This window comes from Balaenoptera physalus (genome assembly GCF_965194825.1).
Source record: "Balaenoptera physalus genome assembly, chromosome: 3".
In the NCBI taxonomy this organism is placed as follows: Eukaryota; Metazoa; Chordata; class Mammalia; order Artiodactyla; family Balaenopteridae; genus Balaenoptera; species Balaenoptera physalus.
The window spans coordinates 166,985,865-167,005,085 of NC_138890.1; the positions used below are offsets into that span (position 1 = coordinate 166,985,865).

At 32.0% G+C, this 19,221-nt stretch overlaps 1 pseudogene across 1 annotated transcript; it reads right to left on the reverse strand.

The window, feature by feature from the left end:
* Positions 1-8,820: 8,820 nt before the first annotated feature.
* LOC309657724 (small ribosomal subunit protein eS26 pseudogene) lies at positions 8,821-17,865 on the reverse strand (annotated as a pseudogene). The gene is made up of 3 exons: positions 10,173-17,865; positions 9,518-9,576; positions 8,821-8,848 (listed from the first exon to the last, which is right to left on the reverse strand). The product of its transcript is annotated as a small ribosomal subunit protein eS26 pseudogene (transcript).
* Between the last annotated feature and the right edge of the window lie 1,356 nt (positions 17,866-19,221).

Genomic DNA, 19,221 nt, shown 5'->3' on the forward strand with positions numbered 1-19,221 from the left:
ATACATTAAAAAATTCCATGTTTCATTGATCATTCTTTCACGTATGGACTCAGAGTTTAATACCTACCATGTTCTGGGTAATTAATTACTAAATATATTTAAATGAAGAATGAAGCTAATACAAATTTTCCTCATATAATTTGGTATAGTCACTGTATTTCTCCCTCTAAAACTTGATATTATAGACTTAGAAATGTTTGCAAGACTGCTATTGAAAATAGAATCACAAGGAATGAATAGGAAATAAAAAGAGAACAAATATTGTAAGAGTTTCCCACATTCTATTTAGTATTTGTAATACCACAAACATTAACAAACACAACACAAAGCAAAAATCGTTTGCATCTTCCTAATTAGATATTGGCAATTTAAAAACAAGAGATTATCAGCATCCCAAATGAATGCTCAGTTATTGATACAGACAACAATATCATATGTTGCTTTTAAAACAATTTTGAATTGCAGACAGGTATTGATGAGGGTAAGCCAGACTTTGAATTAAATTTTTTTTTCAAAATATTGCAGTTTATTGTCTTATTCCTTGCTTAGAAAAAGATCCAATTGTATTTAACATTATACTGCATTATAAAGATAAGAGACTGTTAAAAAAGTAAAGATGCAACAAATGAACTGTGTACACCCCTGTTGTACACAGCCCGATTTAATATTCACATTATAGGATACAGTAGATTTTATATAGAAGTGATTTACATTTTAGAAGGAGATAGTGGCCTCCTTACTATTTTTCTGAAATTGATTTAAAATCCTGTTCTGATTAAAGTGACTATAGACAAAGAAATCAAGTTAGAAAATTAAAGTGGATTTTTGAATTGATTACATCATTTTGATGGTCTGAGTGTACCCTTTGAGTGACTTACTGTAAAGCTGAAAGCTGTAGTGAGATAATATCTGACCAGAATCATTTACCATGCACCTGCCTGAGGACAAGAACGAGGTCTGGCTCATTCTCTAGTTTACTTAAAGACTGTCCTTATCCATAACTGAGTCATTCCTTTGAAATCTCCCATTATTCATGAAAAAGAGTTGCTATGTTGGTTCAAGTTTGGTTTAGACTTTAAGTAAATTGAGGCTCCACAAACTGAAAAAAAGGAGCTTTTACCATTCATTTCCTTTTAAATTAAAAATAACAAATTATATATAGCCGCTAGTTTACATGTTTGAGAATAAAAGTGTTTATATCAGGGTTATAACGTACATTCTTTCCTTTGCAATGCTAACGAACAGAGTCCCTAGCTAAACATGTGTTTCAAAGCTTTTGATTAACATTGCAGAGATTAATAACCAGCACTTGGATAATCAAGGATTTACTCTGTGCAACATGGAATGTAGGCTGTGCTATATGTCAACAGATTTTCAGATGTAAAATAATAATAATAATAATAAATGTGTACCTGAATTAAAATTTGTCCCATATATTCTATGGAAGTTTGGAGTAAAGAGATCAGTTTAATTTGATTAACTTACCAATTACTAGACTTATTAGAGAACACTATTGTTAACTCTAGGGAACCATGTTCTAAACATTTTTTCTGAAATCTCCGTATTATAATACATAAAACATTAATTATAAAAGCAAACACTTATTGGTGTTTACTACATGTTTGGAATACTTCAACTTTACGGAAGTGAAATCATTTCATCTTCACCCAATAGTGTTTTCATCTTCCTTTATTTGGATAATAAAGGAGAGTCCTGAATGCAACCACCAGACATTCAGGCTGATTATTCAGCTTTATATTTGTGAATTTCTATGCTGCCAAAGTTTGCTAATGAGGCAATGTTTCTTAAGTTGGTAACTAATACAAAATCTTTTATCTCTCACCCACGTACATTTTATGGTATTTTTCCCCCAGTGCATTTTTGAACAACTTAGGAAAAAAACCTCAATTGTTAATGGTGATTTAATTCAAATACTTAAAATTCTAATGTAAAGATGTCTTTTTCCAAGTAAAAAATTATATAACATTGAAAGCTAAATGTATTTAAGTATTTTTACATGAACAGATTCTTCTGTCAATTTGATGTAACTAGTTGTTTCATAAAACCTATAAATCTCAGAAAGCTTTAAAAATAATCAAATGTATTGAATTTATTATTTACCATAAGGCCATATAATTTAAGTCTCCAAGGCCTGCTTTCAGCTACCAGTCTTACATATTAGTTTAATTTAAAAAGTAAGCTGACATTTGTTGTAGTAAGTACATGGTCTTATGCCTTTAATAGGGCTCTGAAAATATTCTATAATTCTTGCAACTCTGAGTCTGGTTATATTTCCAAATAAAGCTGTTTTGAAATTTTTACAAATGATTTTCCTATTTGTTTTTCTTTGTGTATTATTTTTTGTTAATAATTTTGCTCTGCTTGACAGAACTTTCATTTCAGACTTACTACCATTCTTTTCCTAGAGGAATCTAGATTAAAATACACATATACACGTATATATACACCCACTATTACTCTCTAGTTCAGAAATAGGGTAAAGAAGCTGCAAAATTCCATGCAAAGGCATTCTCCCAAATCTATACAGAAACATCCTCCCAGCATAACCCTGAGGTTGTGAGATTGAAAATGATTTAAACAAAGATACACTGTCCTGTTCAGTAATTAAAGTTAGTTTTCCCTGGGGGAGAAATTTATTGATGGATCTTATTTTTGTCTATTTTTTCACTCATATTTATGATTCTGGTAAATTCTCCTATTTAATCATCACTTCTTATAGCTCATTTTCTTAACTCAGACTTTTATTCATTTTGCTATATTTTTAAAATCATAGTCTATTTAAGATACATTATATGGTACCTACAATTCCTCAAAATAAATATAATTCAAATTGTGAGCATATGCCATTCTGGGCATTGTGTTCAATTTCCAAGTGAAGAAAATGGACACATTAGGGTTCAGATATTATCTCTTGAATTTTTCCCCTTGCAGGTTCTCTAATGTTTTTTAACAGACAGTCTCAACTATTGAATTGTTACACTGCCTGTCACAACCTGCATGGTTTTATAGATAATGAGACTTCACTTCACTTTCTACTTAATTCCTGGAAAATTATATTCTAGTGTCATTTTGTCACTGAAATTGTCAAACGGAGAATCATTTTCTATGCATTTGAGTATTTCACTCTGGGTAAAATAGTCTACCCATTATTTTTAATTTGATACATGACCTTATCATTGTCCGCTTTGTTACACTACCCTTGTTATACATACTACCTTTGTTATATGTAGTAAAGGTAAACTCTGTCCTTTAAAAATATTTTAAGCATCTGAACAGCATGTTAAATCATAATTTTATTATGATATTTTGAAAAACATATCGGGTTCTGGTGATTCTTTAATTGGTGTATGATAATCTATATACAAATCTTGACATAATTTTCTGAATCCCATATGGAATTTACATTCATTTTTCTCTTTTGTGACTTTTGTGAGACAATCTACTATGTGTGATATATGGCCCAGAGGAATCACTTTTGATTTTTGGCATCTCTTTAGCATTCAAGAGTTCTTGGTATACTTTTCATTGTCTCTGAAATATTATTGTGAGAAATAGTTTCTCCTCTTCGCTAAATAATGAAGACTTTTCTAGTCTAGTTGTTTCACTTTTCAGACCATTAGCCATATAATAGCTGTCTAATCTAATGACAATTTTAGTTTCATATAAAAGTTGCTCTCTAGAAAAGCTGACCATAAGAACAAAACAGAACTCTATTTAGATTAAATATACTCCAGTTAGTAAGAATCTGGCATGCATTCAATTTTTATACAAGTAATTCATCCTCTTGAAAGAGAGAGGAAAACATAAAGGGTATGTGTGTGTGGGAGAGGGAGAGAGAGAGAGGAAGGAGGAAAAGAAGGGGGAGGAGGAGAAGGAGGAGGAGGGTGTGGAGAAGAAGGAGAAGGAAAGGAAGGAAGAAAGAAAAGATATGATACATGGTCTGTAGAAGATGATTTGAAAACCTATATGAATTATAAAATGGTCCTCTCTCAGCAATTCTCTTTCTATGAATTTTTGAAAAGGAAATACTAGGGACTATTTACAAATGTTTAAATATAAATGCTTCTTTATTGAGACATTACTTATAATATTGTAAAATTTGAAATACCTTAAATGACCAACAATCGGGAATAAATACTAGATATAGTATGTTTACTACATACTTCAGTGAAATTAAAATAACTTCATGATATAATTCCTAGTAAGACTAGTAAATGCCAAATAAGTGTGAATTAATATGGCATTTTGCTAAATAAATATTTTTCCCTATAATTCCTATATATTTAGCACTAAAAATGTTTCAGCTATATTAGTGGGAAAAAAATCAGTAATCAGTTTAACTTTTTAACCCAAACTAAAAAACATTTATTGTCAGTCACACAATCTTCCAAGCACTTTCATATATTAACTCATTAAATTTCTCAACAACCCTAGAGATAGGCACTATTATTAAAGATGAGGAAACCATGACACACAGAGGTTAAGTGATTCACCCAAAGTAACACATAGTACATAGTACATAGTAAAGCTCAATTTTGAACTCAGCAGTCTAGCTGCATAATTAGTGCTCTAAATCACTAATGAAGTTATTATGAAGTTATTTCTGATATATGAAAATAAGAAAACATAACAGATTGATTTATTATTCCCTAACATCTTATTTAAATAAGAACATTGACACTAATAAGAATAGTCCTTGTAAGCATATTTTTTTCTAGCACCAAACTTGGAGTGGAAGAACAATTAGAAATGGTAACTTCTATGTTGTCTATCTTTATTCTTGTTTTAAAAGCTCTGTTTTGATTATTCATCACTTACATTTCTAGAAGTTTTCAATACTATTGAAAGACAGACTTTCTTAGGAATTTTGTACATAATAAAATACAAAACCAACTTTGAAAGCTGAGAATTTAGAAGTTCTTTCTATTCCTCTGTAAATGGTTATGTGACAATCGAAAAATATGTCTTAATAACAATGACTTAAAATTTTTTAAAGTATAGTAGACTCTTCTTTACTCAAAACTCTGTAACACTTAAAGTCACATGTCAGTTAGATATTTATTATGTATAAACTAGTAACATTATTATATCAGCTGACCTTGTATGGGTATATATTATCTTCCTGCCTAGAAAATTAGTATTTTGAGGAAAGATTAAATGTTATATTTTGAATCACTTATAACGACAAGCATAGTAACAGATGGTAAGTAAATGTTGATTTATCAGTATGATCTTTCAGTTGAATACCGTATTCTTACCCTTGTTTTTAAATCTATTAAATTTCAGAAGCAAATGTATTGCAAATATCATATATCCAACCAAACATCTCTCAATTATTTAAATTATTTTTTTCAGCCAATATTTTGAAGGTAAATTTCTTTGCCTAATGCAAATGAAGATAAATAGAGATTAATAGGGACCCAAATCCAGTCTTGAAGACATCTCAAGTTGGTACCAACAATAGAGAACTTAAATAGACTTATAGAAAACTTAGAAAGAGTGATGAACAGAATGGGAGACTGACAAGAGCTTGATAGAGAACCTCAAAGGAGAGAAGTAGTGAGATCAGGGTAGAGAAGCTTAGGGAAATCTAAAATTGGTGTCTGGACCTCTGCACTTCAGTATGTACTGCTTATCTTGGCGATGACTATTAAAAGTTTGTCCTCATTAATTACATATTCACCTTGCAGTCACAAAGCAGGATGTCTCCAAGACTGCCATTATCATTCAGTTAATCAAGGTTGATTAATTTTTACTGAGTGACTCCAAACTACTGAAAAGAATCTTTTCCAAGTTAAAATGTACGAAAAACCGATCAATAGAATGGTTTCAAAATAAAAGTCGCTAAGCATAGATATATGACTGTTTTCAAAGTTTATTTGAAACAAACTGGAAACCCAGTTGTTGTTGTTGTTTTATGGGAGTGTTTATGCTGTTCTTACACATTCATGCAACAGAGACACTAGTGGGCTATTTAATACCTAGATATAAAAACAAAATGTTACAAGGTGAAGACATTTATAATAATAGTGTAGTTATTCCAAAGAGGTATTTTGTTCAAAGTGTGGAAATCTTACTTGATTGTAAACTGAACACAGTCTTTTCAGCAATTTTAATATTTTCATTATTGTTTATGTTCAAAGATTTCATAAACTTACTGTGTTTGTTAAATGGACTATTTTTAAGAAAGTCAACTTAGAAAAACAGAACCCAAGAGCAGAAACACACTCCTAATGAGTAAAACATGGAAAAATCGATACAAATTAAATTTAAAGCAAAGACCTGTACCATTAAAATTAAAATTAAAGTGGAGATAGCAATAATCAACTATTGAATTGTATTAATGTTATCACATTCTTGATGCTGGGGAAATAATCCTATCAAGTGCTGTTTATGAGGCAATATGAGTATTTAATTACACATTTTTCCTAAATAAATTAACTTAATTTCTTAGAAAAATAGAAGAAAATGCAACAAAATGAGTTTTTTTTTAGTCACATGAAAATATTGCAATTTTTAATTTCTTCTGCAATTTGTTAACTTCCTTTTGCAATTTCTAATTTCTCCATAACTTTTTTGTAAGGTATCAAAAGGTATAATTTTTTGCAATGACAGAGATAAATTACAACACACGATGAATAAAGGCTTATTTTTCTTTAAATACAATGTTTCCTTGAAAATTAAAGTCTGATTTCCTTTAGTCTTGATAAATGAAAAATGGAGCACAAGTAAAAAAGAGTTATAATTATGCATAGAATGTGGTTTATTTAAGAGAAATGGATATATTCCATGAAGAAAATGTGGAAGAGAAATGTACACTTTACCCTCTCCCCAGCTTTATTGTGATATAATTGACACACAACATTGTGTACCTTTAAGGTGCACAATGTGATGCCTTGATACATTCATATGTTGTGAAATGATTACAATAGAGTTAGTTAACACTTTCATTACCATATATAATTTCCTAAATTTTGTGTGTGGTGAAAACATTTAAGATCTACTCTTAATAACTTTCAAGTATATAATAGAGTGTCATTAACTATTGTCACTATACTATACACTAAAGTCCTAGAACTTATGGATCTTATAACTGGAAGTTTGCAACCTTTGACCAATATCTTCTCATCTCTCCCTAGCCCTTAGCCCCTGGCAACCACCATTCTGTCCTCTGTTTCTCTGAGTTCAGTTATGGTTGGTTTTTTTTGTTTGTTTTTTAGAGTCTACATGTAATTGAGATCATGCAGTATTTCTCTTTCTCTGGCTGACTTATTTCACTTTGCATAATGCCCTCAAGGTCCATTCATGTTGTTGCAAATGTCACAAATGGCAGTATTTCCTGCTTTCTCGTGACTGAATAATATTCCACTCTAAATTTCATTGTATAAATGTGTATGTATACACAATGTGGTAAATATAGATATAGATATGAATATAGATAAATATATCCCACATTTCCTTTATTCATTCACCTGCCAATGGACACAGTTGTTTTCATATCTTGGCTCTGATAAACAATGCTGCCATGAATGTGGGAGTGCAAGTATCTCATTGAGATAATGATTTTATTTCCTTTCTATATATGCCCAGCAGTGGGATTTCTAGATCATATGTTAGTTCTATTTTTAATTTTTTTGAGGACCCTCCATACTGTTTTCCATAGTGGCTGTACCTACTTACATTTCCCCAACGGTGTACAGGGGTTTCCTTTTCTCCATAGTCTCACTAACACTTGTTGTCTCTTCTCTCTTTTATAATAGACATTCTAATAAGTGTGAGGTGATATTTCATTGTAGTTTTGGTTTGCGTCTCCCTGATGATTAGTGTTATTTTCATGTATCTCTTGGTCATTGTATGTTTTCCTTGGAAAAATGTCTAGTTAGCTCCTTTGTCCATTTTTAAATCAGAGTGTTTTTTTGTTTGTTCTTTGTAACTGAGTTGTATGGGTTTCTTCTATATTTTGGTTATTAACACCTCATTAGATAGATGTTTTCTCAAATAATTTTCCCCATTCCATAGGTAGGAATTTTGTTGATTGTTTCTTTTGCAGTGCAGAAGTTTTTAGTTTGATATAGACCCACTTGCTGATTTTTGCTTTTGTTGCTTATGCTTTTGGGGTCATAGTCATAAACTTGTTGCCAAGGCCAATGCCAAAAAGCTGTTTCTCTGTGTTTTATTCTAGGAGTTTTACAGTTTCAGATTTTACATTACGTATTTAATCTATTTAGAGTTAATTTTCATGTGCAGTGTAAGATAGGGGTCCTATTTTATTTTGCTACCTGTAGTTATTCACAATGCCATTTATTGAAGAAACCATACTTTCCCCATTGAGTATTCTTGACTCCTTTGTCAAATATTAGTTGACCACATAAGTGAGGGTTTATTTCTAGGCTCTCAATTCTGTTGCATTGGTTTATGTGTCTATTGTTGTGTCAGTACGATACTAGTATGATTATTATAGCTTTGTAATATAGTTTGAGATCAGGACATGTGTTAGCTCCAGCTTTGTTCTTTCTCAGGATTGCTCTGGCTACATTGAGATTCATTTGTGGTTCCATACAAATTTTAAAATTGTTTTTCCTATTTCTGTGAAAAATTCCAGAAATTTATATGGATCCCATTGAATCTACAGATCAGTTTAGGAATTATGGACATTTTAACAATATTAATTCTTCTGATCTCTGAGCACAAAATATCAGTACATGAATTAAATCTGGAAAGATGTTGATGGCATAGTTTTTAATCATCCAGAAGATGAGGGAGAAAAATGAAGTTGAGCAAACAAAAAAATTTGATTAACTAGATAGCAAACAAATAGCCCCCATCCCTACAAAATGAAAGAAAAAAAGAAATCAAATTCTAGAAAAACATAAATAAGGTGACAGATATCAAGGATTAGATTTAGAAATATAAAATTAAAAATTACTTTAGAAATGAATAATAAAGTAATAAAGCAAAACAAACGAGTTACTAGAAAAAAAGATAATGTAATGCTTTAAGAGAAATGTTAAGTAAAAAATAAAATTTTAAAAAATTAATGAGATAAAATTATTTAAGAGAAAGTAACAAATATCAACTATAGGCAAAAAGATCCAACACGTGAATATAACACTTCACAAGGAAAAATAAATTAGAGAACAAAACACTACAAAGTATAGGTTCCTGGAATAATGTTTATTTACCTCAGTTTCTACAGTCCTAGACAAGATGTCTTATGCTCAACAAAAAACTCAAAGCACACAAGAAAAAGCAAAGCAAAGAAGACAACACACTCACAAAGGGCAAAACAATCACAAGAACTAGACTGAAACAGGACACAGATTTTGGAACAATCTGAGAGAGAATTTAAAATAACTGATTAATATGTTAAAGGATCTATCATAAAAAGTGGACAACAATTAAGATCAGAGAAATAATAAAGTACAGAGAGATAAAAATTGTAAAAGCCAATGGTACTGCTAGAAACATAAAACAAAGTAAGAGAAATGAATAATACCTTTCACTGCTTAGCAGACATGGCACAACTGCCGTGAATATATGAACTCGGAGATAAGTCTAAAAATTATCCAAATGTAACATAAAGCAAAGAGAGATTTACTATTGAAAAAAAAAGTGCAACAGACTATCCACGAGTTGTGTGACAATATTAAGCACTCTAACACATAAATAACTTGAATTCAAAAGAAGAGAGAAAGAGTACAGGGCATCAAAAATATTTTAGTAAATATGAAATGAGAAGTTTACATAATTAATACCAGAGACACCAGGGAGCAAAACAATGATTCTAAACTCTGACAACACAAAGCAGGATAAATTCCAAAACAAAATAAAAACAAAACACTCAAGCATATCATATTCAAACTCCTGTAAACAAAACACAAAGAGGCAATCTCAGAGGCATCTAGAGGAAAAACATACATTATATAAAAATGAACAAAGGTAAGAATTATATCCTGCTTTTTTCCTTCAGAATCTATGCAACAAAATAAATAAATAACAACATTAAGTGTTGAAAGAAAATGTCAATCCAGAATTCTACATCCATTGAAAATTTATTTTAGTAAAAACTATTCTACTCATTCATCATGATCTGTTACAATGTTAAATCATTTTTAAAGTTTTTTTTTTTTTAAGTATAATTTCTTTTTTACTGTCTTCCCAGGGGACTGTATTTCTTTAGTCTTTAAGGACTTGGCTCCTTGCATGGGCTTTGGTGGAGGTCATGGGGCAGCACCAGCAGGGCTAAATTGGGGTGAAGGTTTTCAGTCCTTCTGGGCTTCCCGAGAACGATTCATGACTACTTTGCTGTGAATGGTACAACTCACACAGTAATGCAGATTCACATACAGCTTGGGAAGCACATAGGCACTGAAAACACTCGCTTCCAAAATGCCCTGACAGCTGCAGCCTCTGCAATGTGCCGAACAACGAACTTCTTAATGGCCTTATCCTTGGGCACACATCGGGCGCAGTTGGTGCAGTGAACAGGCTGCATGTGGCCGCGGCCCTTTTTGGCATGACCATTATTCCTTCTTTTCTTGGTCATCTTGGAAGCGAGAAGGCGAGAGAGCAAGTTTTTTAAAAACTAAAATTGTGCTACCCCATGCTGTAAGCATTCAGGTTTTAACCTGCACACCATATTTTCCAGTATATGATACCATTAATCATCTAATTGTTTAAGCCAAAAACTTGGAAGTCACTTTGATTTACTCACTTATTTATTCTTCTCATAGCCAATCAGTAGATCTCACTATATCTTTCTCTGGAATAACCTTCATATCATCTCATTTATTTTTCATCTGCACTGTAAGTACCAAGTGAAAAACATGTATGCTTTGGATTCCTACGGTGGCTTTCCAACTTGTCTCTTTGTATTCATTCATACCTTTTTCTGATAACTATGGGCCTAAAAGGTATCCATGATCAATTATTACTTTAAATGTAATGTCATTTATATCTCATCTATATTGTCTCATAGGAAAATTTTCCCTAATGACTAAAACTGTCTACATATTTATTTAAAACAAGAAAAATAATTTATATGCCTATTGAATATTAAGAGCAAATGTTTCATAGTGTATTGTGTTACTATTGCTCTTCATATTTAACAGTGTATTTAGTATAGCTTTTAAATTTAATATAGCCTTTAATTTGGATTTTAATTAAATACTAAATAAAATAAAATAAACTTTGAAAGCTTAACTATATTTGGTGCTTCTATAAGAGAAAACACTTTATAACCCCCCAATATTAATATTCCCTGTAAAAGAGAATTTGCTAGAAGAACTAATTTCTTTACAGTAGGTCTTAGATGCTGAAATAAAATAGGTGCAGGATCATTTTTAATTTTCTCTTAAGAAATCCTATATTTTAATATCTTAGTAAATTGGTGTTTGAGGTGTTCTATGAAATTTTAAAATGTAAAAAAAATGATCACAAAGCTAAGATAATGCATTAATTCTTTTTTGTTATTGGTTTGTTTTTTAACTTATTCTCTATTTACAGGTCTCTTAAGGGTTGGCAGGCATCATATTATATTTTTAAGCTGCAAAAACAGATAAGGCATGACTTATGCCCTCAGTTAGCTGAAATCATTATATTATATTAAATTATTATATTGTTCATAATTGTAGTATTCAACATCTGATCTGTCTTTTGATATTTCCAAATTATGGCAAGACAGGATTCATTAATTATAAAACAATTTAGATTTTTAGTATTAAGGTCATTGCCTCCAATATATCAGAAAAATAAAAACATAACAAGCAACCAATACCAAAATTATCTAGCTCTATTTCAGAGAGGAGTGGAATATAAAACTATATTTGATTTAAAATTTGTTTAAATATGATGGATTTTAAATATATTATTTCTTCATTTGAATTCCCATGAATTACATGAGAAAGTAACAAAGGAGTTACTTTCAGGAAAAAAAGAGTGCAGTAACTGCCAACAATCTTAGAACAACATGTTCAAAATATTCTCATAAATTTGATCATGTAGAAGATAACAGCAGAATTCTTTCAGCTATGCTGATAGCTAGCTCCACCTGATGCATTTTACCCACTGGGTTGTTACCACTTTTCATCACTTGTCTTCTTGTATAGATTTCACAACACACTACTAAAACTCTTTACTTCTTAAACCTTTGTATATACTTGCTTACCTCTGCCCCAAACATTGCTAAGTCATGATTTCATGAGAAAATTGGATATTAAAACATGCATATGTGACTTACACATTCAGTAATGATCCACCCGTGTGAAAAGACATGTTTCCAGAGAAGAGACAATGGAGAATCATCAATGAGAAGAAAAGAGAATCTTCTTCCAAGTCTTATTAATTCTAAGTTTAAACAGGCATAGAGGAGCTTACAACAAATGACATCTTGGTCAACAGAACACATGCATTTTTTTTTTTTTAACATCTTGATTAGAGTATAATTGCTTTACATTGTTGTGTTAGTTGCTGCTGTAGAGCAAAGTGAGTCAGCTATACATATACATATATCCCCATATCCCCTCCCTCTTGCATCTCTCTCCCACCCTCCCTATCCCACCCCTCTAGGTGGTCACAAAGCACCAAGCTGATCTCCCTGTGCTATGCGGCTGCTTCCCAATAACTATCTATTTTACATTTAGTAGTGCATATATGTAAATGCCACTCTCTCACTTCATTCCAGCTTACTCTTCCCCCTCCCCATGTCCTCAAGTGCATTCTCTACATCTGTGTCTTTATTCCTGTCCTGCCCCTACGTTCTTCAGAACCACTTTTTCTCTTTTTTTAGAGTCCATATATATATGTTAGCATACAGTATTTGTTTTTCTCTTTCTGACTTACTTTACTTTGTATGACAGACTCTAGGTCCATCCACCTCACTACAAATAACTCAATTTCGTTTCTTTTTATGGCTGAGTAATATTCCATTGTATATATGTGCTACATCTTCTTTATCCATTCATCTGTCAATGGACACTTAGGTTGCTTCCATGTCCTGGCTATTGTAAATAGTGCTGCAATGAACATTGTGGTACATGATTCTCTTTGAATTATGGTTTTCTCAGGGTGTGTATCCAGTAGTGGGATTGCTGGGTCATATGGTAGTTCTATTTTTAGTTTTCTAAGGAACGTCCATACTGTTCTCCATAGTAGCTGTATCAATTTACATTCCCACCAACAGTGCAAGAGGGTTCCCTTTACTCCACACCCTCTCCAGCATTTATTGTTTGTAGATTTTTTGATGATGGCCATTCTGACTGGTGTGAGGTGATACCTCATCATAGTTTAGATTTGCATTTCTCTAATGATTAGTGATGTTGAGCATCCTTTCATGTGTTTGTTGGCAATCTGTATATCTTCTTTGGAGAAATGTCTATTTAGATCTTCTGCCCATTTTTGGATTGGATTTTTTGTTTTTTTGATATTGAACTGCATGAGCAGCTTGTATATTTTGGAGATTAATCATTTGTTAGTTGCTTTGTTTGCAAATATTTTCTCCCATTCTGAGGGTTGTCTTTTCTTCTTGTTATGGTTTCCTTTGCTGTGCAAAAGCTTTTAAGTTTCATTAGGTCCCATTTGTTTATTTTTGTTTTTATTTCCACTTCTCTAGGAGGTGGGTCAAAAAGGATCTTGCTGTGATATATGTCAAAGAGTGTTCTGCTTATGTTTTCTTCAAAGAGTTTTATAATGTCTGCTCTTATATTTAGATCTTCAATACATTTTGAGTTTATTTTTGTGTATGGTGTTAGGGAGTGTTCTAATTTCTGACTCTGATTTTAGATCTTAAATGCAAAATCTACAGGTCCACTCAAGCAGTAACAACTAAAAATACATGTGTTCAGCCACATGTAAAAGAACACATGTATTTTTAATTGTTACTACTTGAGGGGACCTGTAGACTTTGCATCTAAGATCTAAAATCAGAGTCATGACTATTCTACTCATTAATTCAAAAGAGCAGAATAAAGAAAAATGTCACTAAAGAACAAGCTCCCAGCAATTCAGAAGATATCACAACCTAAACTTTTTTGTAAACTACAAGTTGGCCACTAGAAATAAGCTCATTAGGAAAAAAGCTCAAGAAGTGAAAACTTGCATAATTCAATTCCAAGTTAAAGTTTGAGAAAAGCTAACTAGCCAAAAATACACAGTAAATATCATACATGCAATATATGTAACTGAGTCTTGTAAACAAAGTCATATACAATACAAAATATGTTGCAAAGTGTGCAAAGTTATCAATTTCCCCCAAAGACAGAAGAGCATGTTTTGAGAAATGATACTTCAATAGCTGTAAAGATGTTTGCAAACAGGTCAGTGGAAACATTTTTAAGAACAGAAAATTTCAGTCTTGGGATGTTTTAGTATATTTTGTACCCAGAGTGGAAATGACTCTGATGCTTTTAGAGCTTGTCTTGTCACTGCTCCAACTAGGTTGAAATGTTTCTTTGCACATTTGTTCCCATCCTTTATCTATGGTGACTTTTTTTTTTTTTCTGGGAAGAGCTGATAGACTATGGAACAGTAATGAGCCATAGGCAAATCTCCAAGTCAAGCCTACTTCTAAACATAGCCTATGATAACCACTCTCCCCAATGTGTTGAACAATACCTCCATCAATCCAACATGAAACACACCAGGAGTCAAACAAGAAGACTGAAGTGAAGACAAGGAATAGAGAGTACAAAGCAGAAGTCTTGAGGTAATAGAAGCAAAGAGAAAGCCAATTTCAATTTCAATTTCAATTTCTTGTGAAGAAAAATAAAGAATTAGAAAAAATCAGGATAAATATTAAATCAAGACTACTACCTATTGAGATGATAGCTATTAAATTGTACATACATACATAAAATTTTACCTGAAATTGCTACTTTCTCTAGAATGATTCCTTATTCTATAAAATCTAGTTCTGATATTTTTGAGGAAGATAAATTGTGTACACTTTTAACACAGTTATATTTTAATAACATATTAATAGTATAAATAGAATAAAACATATGAAAATAAATTTGAGTTAACCACCTAATTAGCATTTATGCTAAAAGAAATGCAAGAAAAATGATTCTTATAATAAATATAAAATGATTTATTAATTATGTCCTCCACCATGATATTGGCCAATCAGCAGAAGGCCTGACAGGGGCAACAATATTTAAATTCAAACGTCTTTGATAGTGGATAACTAGCAGTCAGATGCACAGATCACTTGACATACATTTTTCAACTTTAATGTTATAAAGATTAATCTGTCAAGATATAAGAGAAAACATATCTTATTTAATAGTTTCTTAGCTTGATTTACAACTTTGAAATTGTGACATGCGGTACAAACACTTCCATTTGTTCTCCTTTCCCAAGTCCCACAGAGGTTAGGGGTGAGTATATATCTGAAGTGAAATTGATTTAGAGGTATAGAAAACTTATTTCTATGTTTAAGTGTAGAAACTCATTGTTCCATTCACATAGTTACATTATGCCAACAATAAATGGTTTTGCTATGTAAATTTGCATGCAATTCTAATACATTTATTCTCATTTTAAATGCTTAATGATATTAGATTGGTTTGATTTTCCAAATATAAAGACAAAAACATTTTTCAATGCAAAAATATCCCCATGATTACTGTAGGTAAACATGTAGAATGTAATTCTTTTAAAAAATATCTTCTTTTGTCTTTGTGCAGTAGATCCTGATAAGAACAACATATCTTTCAGTTGTTTTTAACATTAAAATCATAAAGCATTATAATAAAATGAGAGCCTATCATTCATGACTATGGTTACAGATGGAAAATTCTGTAATTACATCTGTATCAATTAATGTGTTCATCGGTTTTTGTGTATGGAACTCAGCACCCTATTAGGTCTTAGAAGGATGCAAGACAAATATAGTAGGTGTTCCTCACATTAAAGATCTATTGTGAATAACGTAAGATTTGAGTTAATCCTTGAATCATCAGTTAAAATTCATAAATACATACTACAAATAAACTGGAATTGGCGGTAACAACTTACTCCTCCCATGATTATTTTGGGACAGTTGTTGATATTAATTAATTCTGACAAGAAATAAAACAAAATGCAGCACTTTATTTTCCTCTAAGGTACATCGTTATCAATGAGAAGAAACTTACAAATTACATAATAGATCACAGATAACTTTTTTCGTTCTTACGGATTGGGAATTGCTAATGAGAACAGTTAACTGCAGAAGTTACTGGGTAGAATTTTAAGAGCTTTTTTCATGAATATTTGCAAATAATAAACATTAGCATAAACCAATCTGAAATTTATAATCACAGCAAATGATGACTGACTATATACACATAGTATATATAGTCACTATATACGTTACAAAGTAGCAATTCAAAATGAACTGGTATTCATGGGATTTACATACCCTCTGTGTCAGGATGATTTATTTTCCAAAGAATAATGTTACAAATACGTTCTAAATTCAAAATGCTCCTGCTTCACCACTAACTGAATTAGAATGAGTGGGATATAAAAACAAATAGATTCACATTGAAAATTTCAAACTAGACAAATAAATCACATTTGGTTTTAGACAAAGGAATTCAGAGGAAGATGGTAAACAACAGAATTATGATCAGTGGCTCATGTCATTGGACATGGTGATAGGAGAAAGAAACAAAATACCAGGCTCTTAAAATATTTCATTTGCATTTAGGAGTAAAAGAGTGTCCTGCGAGAACACATGGTCTGTCCATGTGGATCTCCTTGTTATGAAAAGACGTCCTAGAGCTTTTGCTCCAGCAATATCCAATGAATTACTAATTCTGCAAGTACTGTATGTCATCTTACTCATTATCAAGTCTATCTTGATTAAAGGAAATCTCAGGGATCATATAATTTTCACACAGAGTGGTTAACTTCTTTTGCAGGGAAGAAAGTCAATTTACAGGAGCTGTGCCAGACTCATGAATAAATCACCTGTTCTATGCCATGCATATTACTCGGAGCCTTGGGTACTTTTCCAAAGTCATATCAACATTGGATTTGTTAAGTATGGATAACATCAACAATTGAGAACATTGTGATTTTCCTCTCATGTTCTGTTTGAACACATTAATCACTGCAGGAATTGTCCCTGTTTCCAGTTGGCAATTTCATGAAGTGGCACAACCAATATCTACTACATGTTGGTGGTGGTGGTTGTTATGATGTGGTCTTTTGATTTGAACTGTTACTTTGGATGTCACTGTATTCTTTCATTACTTGATGAATATTCTAAACTTTTCAAGCTTCATAGACAACACGTGATTCCCTCCCCACTGCTACCTTGCAAGGTATAGAAAAGTCAGTCATAGAATACAGATTGAGGGCATTATAAACACTAACTGCTACTACATGGAAATAAATATATTTATTATTTGTAAAGGCATGCATATATATCGAAAGGTTGTTTTGTCATTTTTAATGTTTGCTTGTTATCGAATCATAAATTTCACCTCACAATTGTACATCAAATTTTACTGGCAAACGAAAACATTTTTCTCTTAAAGACATGGGAAATAGTCATGTCCTATTTTTTCTCTGATTGTTTTTGGCATCGCAGACTTTGTGCTGTCACTTTTATTTGGATATCCACATTTTCCACACATACCAATTGTGCAAAACAGTAATCACCACGTTTACCTAATTGGTAACAGGACTCTCATTTCAGAACTACAGACATTTGAAAAAGAGAAGATTAAAAGATTATATTAACCCTAAGTGCACAAAACTTATGCACTTAGGGTTATGTATGACTCAAATACCTCCCATCAACATAACACCAGAATCCAGAATATGATTGTCATGGTGTGTGTGTGTGTGTGTGTGTGTGTGTGTGTGTGTGTGAGGGTGATGGTTTTCTGCCTCTAGGATATGAGCTCTCGACTGTCTTGTGAGATCTCATCTGATCCTACTATTTTGGGATGCTTAACCTGAAATTTTGGTAACAAAGTTTTGCTTTTGTGTTTTCAAATTGCATCCAGTATTAATAAGATTCTTTGCATTTTGAGGTTCAGAAACGCTTTGGACCAGCAACTCGTACATATACACATGCATTGTGTATATATTCAAAGCATCACAAGACTTCATTAAGGTCAAGTATGGAGTTCTCTATTAGTTTCATGTAGTCTCAGTTAATAAAAGAGGAAAAATTTTCACTGCAATGTCCATTTATTAATTACAGACAGGCAGATTACCATAGTTCTAATCCTATCTATTTGGGGCAATAAATAGGAAGTCCTCTGAATTAGAGAAGACTTAACCACAGGCCATTTTCTAAATAGAAAATCAAACAGAATTTACCAGTTTCATTTAAAATAAAATTATTACCAGTATGTAACTTAAATGGTCATCCAAGTTATCAAAGTACTTGGAGCCTGGACTATACTATGAAGTGGAAATTAAAAGACATGAATCACTGATGAATTCTTCCAAGCCTCAGCATTATTTTCTGAATTGTCAAGGATTATACTGAGGGTTTCTAAGCAAGACAAGGGCAGAGAGTTTGGCTCTAGTTTCATATACCAATCAACAGAATCAAGAATGGGAAAGGGAAGTTGTGTATCAGTCAGTTGCCAACAGCACTTCAATTGTTTGAAGGTAAAATATAAGAATTTAAGAAGTGTTTCTTCCTTTCACCCACAGGGTGTTAGCCATGAGGAAACCATCAATCATCTTCTAATTCTCTTATGGACAAAATAAATGCCAGAGCTTTATTTATTCAATAGATTAGTTTCCCTTTTGAGAAACAAAACCCTCCGCTTAAACAAATGATTTGTCTGTGGAAGTCAGTGTGTTAGAGCTTGGAGTGTGAGTTTGTTTGTTTTTTAGTTTGTTTGTTTTTTTTAACATATATACATTTTTTTCCTTATTCTTTTCCATTATGGTTTATCTCAAGAGATTGGATATAGTTCCCTGTGCTATACATTAGGACCTTGTTGTTTACCCATTCTATATGTAATAGTTTGCATCTACCAACCTCAAACTCCCAGTCCATCCCTCCTCCCCTCCCCCGTGGCAACCACAAGTCTGTTCTCTATGTCTGTGAGCCTGTTTCTGTTTTGTAGATAGGTTCATTTGTGCCATATTTTAGATTCCACATATAAGTGATATCATAAGGTATTTGTCTTTCTCTTTCTGACTTACTTCACTTAGTATGATAATCTCTAGTTGCATCCATGTTGC